The sequence below is a fragment of the Pygocentrus nattereri genome, chromosome 29 (assembly GCF_015220715.1).
Source record: "Pygocentrus nattereri isolate fPygNat1 chromosome 29, fPygNat1.pri, whole genome shotgun sequence".
NCBI classification, from domain to species: Eukaryota; Metazoa; Chordata; class Actinopteri; order Characiformes; family Serrasalmidae; genus Pygocentrus; species Pygocentrus nattereri.
Genome location: NC_051239.1, coordinates 17,682,677 through 17,690,525, shown reverse-complemented (window position 1 = coordinate 17,690,525; position 7,849 = coordinate 17,682,677).

The following is a 7,849-nucleotide window of genomic DNA, read 5'->3' as shown; positions in this document are numbered from 1 at the left end:
TGAGTTGGTGCGCGAGGTTGAGAGATACCGGCTAGATATAGTCGGGCTCACCTCAACACACAGCTTGGGCTCTGGGTCCAATCTCCTTGAGAGGGGCTGGACTTTATTCTTTTCTGGAGTTGCCCATGGTGAGAGGCGGCGGGCAGGTGTGGGCTTTCTCATAGCCCCTCGACTTGGTGCCTGTATGTTGGGGTTTTCTCCGGTGGACGAGAGGGTAGCTTCCCTACGCCTTCGGGTTGGGGAACGGGTCCTGACTGTTGTCTGTGCTTATGCACCGAACAGCAGTTCAGAGTACCCAGCCTTCCTAGAGTCCTTGGGAAGGGTGCTTGAAAGTGCTCCTCCTGGAGACTCTATTGTCCTACTGGGGGACTTCAACGCTCACGTGGGCAATGACAGTGAGACCTGGAGGGGTGTGATTGGGAGGAATGGCCTCTCTGATCTGAACCCGAGTGGTGTTCAGTTTTTGGACTTCTGCGCAAACCACAGTTTGTCCATCACGAACACCATGTTTGAACACAAGGATGTCCATAAGTGCACATGGCACCAGGACACCCTAGGCCGCAGTTCAATGATTGACTTTGTAGTCGTGTCATCGGACTTGCGGCAATGTGTTTTGGACACTCGGGTAAAGAGAGGAGCTGAGCTGTCAACTGATCACCACCTGGTGGTGAGTTGGATCAGGTGGTGGGGGAAGATGCCGGTCAGACCAGGCAAGCCCAAACGCATAGTGAGGGTTTGGTGGGAACGTCTAGCAGAAGAACCTGTCAGATTGACCTTCAACTCACACCTCCGTCAGAACTTTGACCAGATATCGAGGGAGGTGGGGGACATTGACTCAGAATGGGCCATGTTCCGTTCCTCCATTGCTGAAGCGGCTGACTGTAGCTGTGGTCGCAAGGTAATTGGTGCCTGTCGGGGCGGTAATCCTCGAACCCGGTGGTGGACACCCCAGGTGAGAGATGCCGTCAAGCTGAAGAAGGAGTCCTACCGGGCATGGTTGGCCTGTGGGACACCAGAGGCAGCTGGCAGGTATCGATAGGCCAAGCAATCTGCGGCTTCAGTTGTTGCCAAGGCAAAAACCCGTGTATGGGAGGAGTTTGGTGAGGCCTTGGAAACTGACTTTAAGTCGGCTCCGAAAAGATTCTGGCAAACCGTCAGGCGACTCAGAAGGGGAAAGCAGTGTGCCACTAGCACTGTATATAGTGGAGATGGTGTGCTGCTGACTTCGACTGAAGACGTCATTGGGCGGTGGAAGGAATACTTTGAGGACCTTCTCAATCCCACCGACACGTTCTCCAGTGAGGAGGCTGAGTCTGGGGACATGGGAATAGGCTTGTCCATTACTGAGGCCGAAGTCGCTAAGGTAGTTAAGAAGCTTCTTGGTGGCAAGGCTCCAGGGGTGGATGAGATCCGCCCTGAGTTCCTCAAGGCTCTGGATGTTGTGGGGCTGTCTTGGCTGACACGCCTTTTCAACATTGCGTGGACATCGGGGGCGGTGCCACTGGATTGGCAGACTGGGGTGGTGGTGCCTCTTTTTAAAAAAGGGGACCGGAGGGTGTGTTCCAACTACAGGGGAATCACACTCCTCAGCCTCCCTGGCAAGGTCTATGCAGGGGTACTGGAGAAGAGAGTCCGGCTTATAGTCGAACCTCGGATCCAGGAGGAACAGTGCGGGTTCCGCCCTGGTCGTGGAACACTGGACCAACTCTTCACCCTCTCCAGGATTCTGGAGGGTTCATGGGAGTTTGCCCAACCAGTCCACATGTGCTTTGTGGATCTGGAGAAGGCATTCGACTGTGTTCCCCGGGGTATTCTGTGGGAGGTGCTTCGGGAGTACGGGGTACATGGCTCTTTGCTACGAGCCATTCAGGCCCTGTACAAACAAAGCTGGAGTTTGGTTCACATAGCCGGCAGTAAGTCAGACTCGTTCCAAGTGAGAGTTGGACTCCGTCAGGGCTGCCCTTTGTCACCGATTCTATTCATAATTTTTATGGATAGAATTTCTAGGCGCAGTCAAGGGATGGAGGGTGTCCGGTTTGGTGACCTCAGGGTCACATCACTGCTGTTTGCAGATGATGTGGTCCTATTGGGGACATCAGGCCGCGAACTTCAGCTTTCGCTGGATCGGTTTGCAGCCGAGTGTGAAGCGGCTGGGATGAGAATCAGTACCTCTAAATCCGAGACCATGGTTCTCAGGCGGAAAAGGGTGGAGAGCCCTCTCTGGGTCGGGGATAGGCTCTTGCCTCAAGTGGAGGAGTTCAAGTATCTCGGGGTCTTGTTCACGAGTGATGGTACAAGGGAGCGGGAGATTGACAGGCGGATTGGTGCTGGGTCAGCAGTGATGCGGGCTCTTTACCGGTCTGTTGTGGTAAAGAAAGAGCTGAGCCATAAGGCAAGGCTCTCGATTTACCGGTCGATCTACGTTCCCACCCTCACCTATGGTCATGAGCTTTGGGTAATGACCGAAAGAATAAGATCGCGAATACAAGCGGCCGAAATGAGTTTCCTCCGCAGGGTGTCTGGACTCTCCCTTAGAGATAGGGTGAGAAGTTCAGTCATCCGGGAGGGACTCGGAGTAGAGCCGCTGCTTCTTCACGTCGAGAGGAGCCAGCTGAGGTGGTTCGGGCATCTGGTTAGGATGCCTCCTGGACGCCTCCCTCGGGAGGTGTCACAGGCGAGTTCACCTGGGAGGAGACCCCGGGGAAGACCCAGGACACGCTGGCGCGACTATATCGCCCAGCTGGCCTGGGAGCGCCTCGGAATCCCCCTTGGAGAGCTGGTGGAAGTGGCTGGGGAAAGGGAGGTCTGGGCTTCATTGATTAGGATGCTGCCCCCGCGACCCGAACCCCGGACAAGTGGAAGATAATGGATGGATGGATGGATGGATGAGATTATTTCTGTCTTAATGAATAGATTTGGTTTAAATAGATCATAAATATTCCCTGTAAATATGTAAGGTCTACATGTTATTTCTTCTTCCTCTTCTTCTTCTTCTTCCTCTTCTTCTTCTTCCTCTTCTTTTCTTCTTCTTCTCCTTCCTCTTCTTCTTCTTCTTCTCCTTCCTCTTCTTCTTCTTCCTCTTCTTCTTCTTGTCCTTCCTCTTCTTATTCCTCTTCTTCTTCTTCTTCCTCCTCTTCTTCTTCTTTTTATTTTATATTATTATTATTATTATTATCAGTACAAATAGTAGTGGTAGTAATGTTTTACTGTAGAGCTGTGTTTCGAGCTATGTCAGTAGGATGGTCCATATATACATTTATTTAGAGATATGATGAGATAATTATGGAGGTTTTTCATTTTAAATCATTTATTTTCCCCATAAACGAAAGCTGTAACCACATTATGACCGCGCCTATAAAGAAATCCAGGAATCCAGGCTGTGTTCAGCCGTGCAGCTCACTGAGGCTCTGACTGCTCATGTTATGGATTTACATAGAAAACAATTTATTGCTCAATTTCACAGCTGAACTCCAAATAACTGAGCTAACATGACATTTTACAAAAAAAGTAATATTAAATTCCATTGACATTATTATCCATCCATCCATCCATCCATCCATTTTCTAAGCCGCTTCTCCGTCAGGGTCGCGGGGGGGTGCTGGAGCCTATCCCAGCGGTCATCGGGCGGAAGGCAGGATACCCCCTGGACAGGTCGCCAGTCCATCGCAGGGCAGTTATTATTATTATTAGGAGTAGGAGTATTGTTATTATTATTATTGTCATTATAAATGCTGTATTATCACAATTCAACAGAATGATATTTAGTAGTAATGCAGCTCTTTAAACTCTTCATAATTACAAAGTGAGAAAGACGCCACACTCACCTGATACAGTCAGTGTAACAGCTGCACTGGTGTGTGTGTAGATTCGGCCTGTTGACTGTGTTCCCTTACAGGTATAATCACCTGCATGAGTCTGATCAACATTAGAGATTTCATATTTCTTCCTTTGAGCATCTCTGAGAAGATTATTATTCTTATACCATTCATAATTCCAGTCATCTCCACTTTCTATTTCACATGTCAGAGTGACTCTCTCTCTGATGAACACATGACCAGCTGGCTGGACGTTCACTGTAGCTCTCTGTTCAAAGATGATAAATCCTTTTAAAATATCTACTTACTGAACATTCATTAAATTCTAAATCTTCATGGATGTAGTGGAATGAGTGATTTGTTCTTCCTCTTATTCTAAATTGAAGTAATTTGTAAAAGCAAACAGAAAGCATGACATACCTCTCACTGTAATCTTGACTTTATCACTGTAAAATATAGTCTGTAAATCTTTAATCACTACACAGTCGTACTCTGCTTCTCCTGGATCAGACTCAGTAACACTGATTGTTTTCAGACGATCTAAATGTTTTAAATACTGACTGTTTTTCCTCCAGTAAATCTCCCATCCATCACCCTGCGGCGACTCACAGCTCAGAGTAACTGCGTCTCCAGTGTAGACTGAGCTCTGAGGATCCACTGTCAGTTTAAGTTGTTCTGTTGGTGTGAAATGATGAGCAGAGCTGCTTTTCTCAGTATAAGAAGTAGTTTAATCATCTTAAACACAGTGAGCCTAATGAGTTTAATGTGTCTGTGTTCTATGAATGTTTCAGTGCAACCAGATTGGACTTTAATCTACAATAATAAGTCATTATTTAAAAGTCTAAATTAATTAATGAATGTGCTGATCTCTCATTTACAGTGAATGTGTTATCATGTATGATTTTACTGAATTGGGCTGTCTGTCAAAGTCATTTATTAAAGGAATGGAATTATATGCAAATTTACATGAACTCAAATAAAACACTGCAGTCGATTTTCATGTAATGATTCACCTTGAGTTTGTCCACAGTGGATCAGCACTAAAGTAGGAGAGACACAGAGAACATGATGCATTAGTGTGAAATATTCACTACACTGTAAAACTGATGAGTGAAGTGAAAGAGTTTGAGGATTCGATCTGTCTCTGTTCAACCCAGCTAGGAGGTGAAGGAGAGGTAGAAGAGTCGCGCACTGTTAAGGCCGAGGCAGCGTGAGTTTCATACACATTTACTGTCTTTATTTCTCTCCAGTCTGTGATCTCTACACAACAAATTGGAAGAATTACTTCTGCTTAACCAAACCAACAAGGACTTCTGAACCATATCTGCCCTCTGCTTCACAGAGACCTGTCTGTCTGATCTGACCCCAGACAGTGTGCTGCTCCTCCAGGCGTCCAGCTGCGCAGAGCAGACAGAGACGCACAGCTCAGCGGCAAAACCAGAGGAATCAGCTTCTACATCAACAAGCGCTGGAGTAAAAATGTCGTAGTGCTGTTAAAACCACTCACTCCTCATCTAGAGTCACTTTACATTAACTGTAAACTGTTCTGCTCTCACAGAGAGTTTTCTTTACCAGCGCAAATCTAACTGACCACATGTTCAAGTACAGCACGTCATGTGTGCCACAAGAGAAGGAAATGTTTTGGATCTTTATTAAATCACTGTTAAAATGTCCCGCACACAGCTTTCTGTCTCTCAGCACAGTCTCAGTCACATTAAACAGCAGGACCTTAAACGTTTTCAGCAGACGCAAAGTAAGAAAAGCTCCAGGTCCAGACGGCGTCTCTCCATCCTTCCCTAAAGCACTGCTCTGACCAACTAGTGTCCATTTTCACCAACATCAGTAAATCACTGGACCTTTTCTCTGTTACCATGTGTTTCACAACATTTAGCATTATTCTTTACTGGAGGAGGATTATAATCTTAATATGCTAATTATTAATGGTAATAATAATTATTAATGTTAACATACCGCTAACTTCAAGACTAATGGTTTATAGTGCGCACTTGTATGTGACGTCTCAGCTACATTGATTTTCTGTCCTGCACTAGTAGCTCAGAAAACTATACTGCTTTTGTGGAAAGAGCCACAAACACCTTCTTTACATGTGTGGATTTTATCTCATTCTTTTAACCCAGAATGTAAACTACACTATGAAATGTGGAACAAAGCTGTACAGAACAATTACAGTACAGTTACACTACAAAATACATATTTAAATACAAATAAGCAACAGCAATGTAAAGATAATCTTTACTTACAGAGCATCAGAGAGAGCAGACTGAGCTCCATACTGCCCCAGTAATGACTGACTGAACAAGGACCTGAACACCTCCCCTTTACTCAGAGAGAGAGAGAGAGAGAGAGAGAGAGAGAAAGAGAGAGAGAGAGAGAGAGAGACAGAGAGACAGAGAGAGAGAGAGACACAGAGAGAGAGAGAGAGAGAGAGAGAGAGAGAGAGGGAGAGAGAGAGAGACGGTGTGAGAGAGAGACAGAGAGAGAGACAGAGAGAGAGACAGAGAGAGAGAAAGACAGAGAGAGAGACAGAGAGAGAGAGAGAGAGACAGAGAGACAGAGAGAGAGAACCAGAGAGAGAGAGAGAGAGAAAGAGAGAGAGAGAGAGAGACAGAGAGAGAGAGAGAGAGAGAGAGAGAGAGAGAGAGAGAAAGACAGAGAGAGAGACAGAGAGAGAGAGAGAGAGAGACAGAGAGACAGAGAGAGAGAACCAGAGAGAGAGAGAGAGATAAAGAGAGAGAGAGAGAGACAGAGAGAGAGAGAGACAGAGAGAGAGAGAGAGATAAAGAGAGAGAGAGAGAGAGAGAGAAAGAGAGAGAGAGAGAGAGAGAGAGAGAGAGACAGAGAGAGAGAGAGAGAGAGAGAGAGAGAGATAAAGAGAGAGAGACAGAGAGAGAGACAGAGAGAGAGAAAGACAGAGAGAGAGACAGAGAGAGAGAGAGAGAGACAGAGAGACAGAGAGAGAGAACCAGAGAGAGAGAGAGAGAGAGAGAGAGAGAGAGAGAGAGAGAGAGAGAGAGAGAGACAGAGAGAGAGAGAGAGAGAGAGAGAGAGAGAGATAAAGAGAGAGAGAGAGATAAAGAGAGAGAGAGAGAGAGAGAGAGAGAGAGAGAGAGAGAGATCTTGTGTTCTGCCTTAATGTTTTTTGTGCTCAGACTGAATCTTACAAACCCAAGTCCTTCTGTAAAATACTAAGGAGCAGACCTTTAAATCTGCTTTGACCTGTATTTTATTGAAATTAAACAGTTCAAAGAAAAGATATAATTTTCTACTTTATCAGCTTCATTGTTTTTAACTTATGAAATTGATTCCTGCAATAAAATACAACAGAAAAACATTGACAGACTGATGTTTAATGAGCACCGTCTATCGCTGCATCCACAAATGCAAGTTTAGACTGTACTGTGCACCGTGGAAGTCATTTCTCAGCAACATCTGAAAGGCTGCTGAGTTCTCTGGGCTCTGAAATGAACTAGTGCACAGTGGAAATGTGTTTTGTGGTCTGACAAGTCAAACTTCTAGATTATTTATAGGAATAATGAACGTTGTTTTCTCTGGGTCAAAGAAAAAAAGGACTATTGTTACCAGCGTAAAGTTCAAACATCAGCGTCTGTTGTGGTGGGTGTGGGGGAGGTGGTATTAGTGGGTAACTGGCACATCTGTGAATAAATGAAGTGTGAATGAGAGCAGAAAGGTGTGAAGTAAATAACACCTGAAGGTACGAGTCTTCAGACCACAGGGGAATAACTGAGCGTGAGAACTGACTGCAGTGCAGAGTCCAGGGAAAAGTTCAGTCCAGACACGAGCAGAGAGACCCAGCATTACAAGACTACTTAGATTGTAAGGACGGACATGTCGAGAGCCTGAAAGATGAAGATCAGTATGATTGTAAATATGTGAATAAAAGATTATCTTGTAATAAATAGGAATTTATAGCTTGTAAAAGATGCAGTGAGTGCGACCTAAAAACATCATTAGGCTTCAGTTCTTATGTGGTTGATGTTGTCATTACTGCAGTT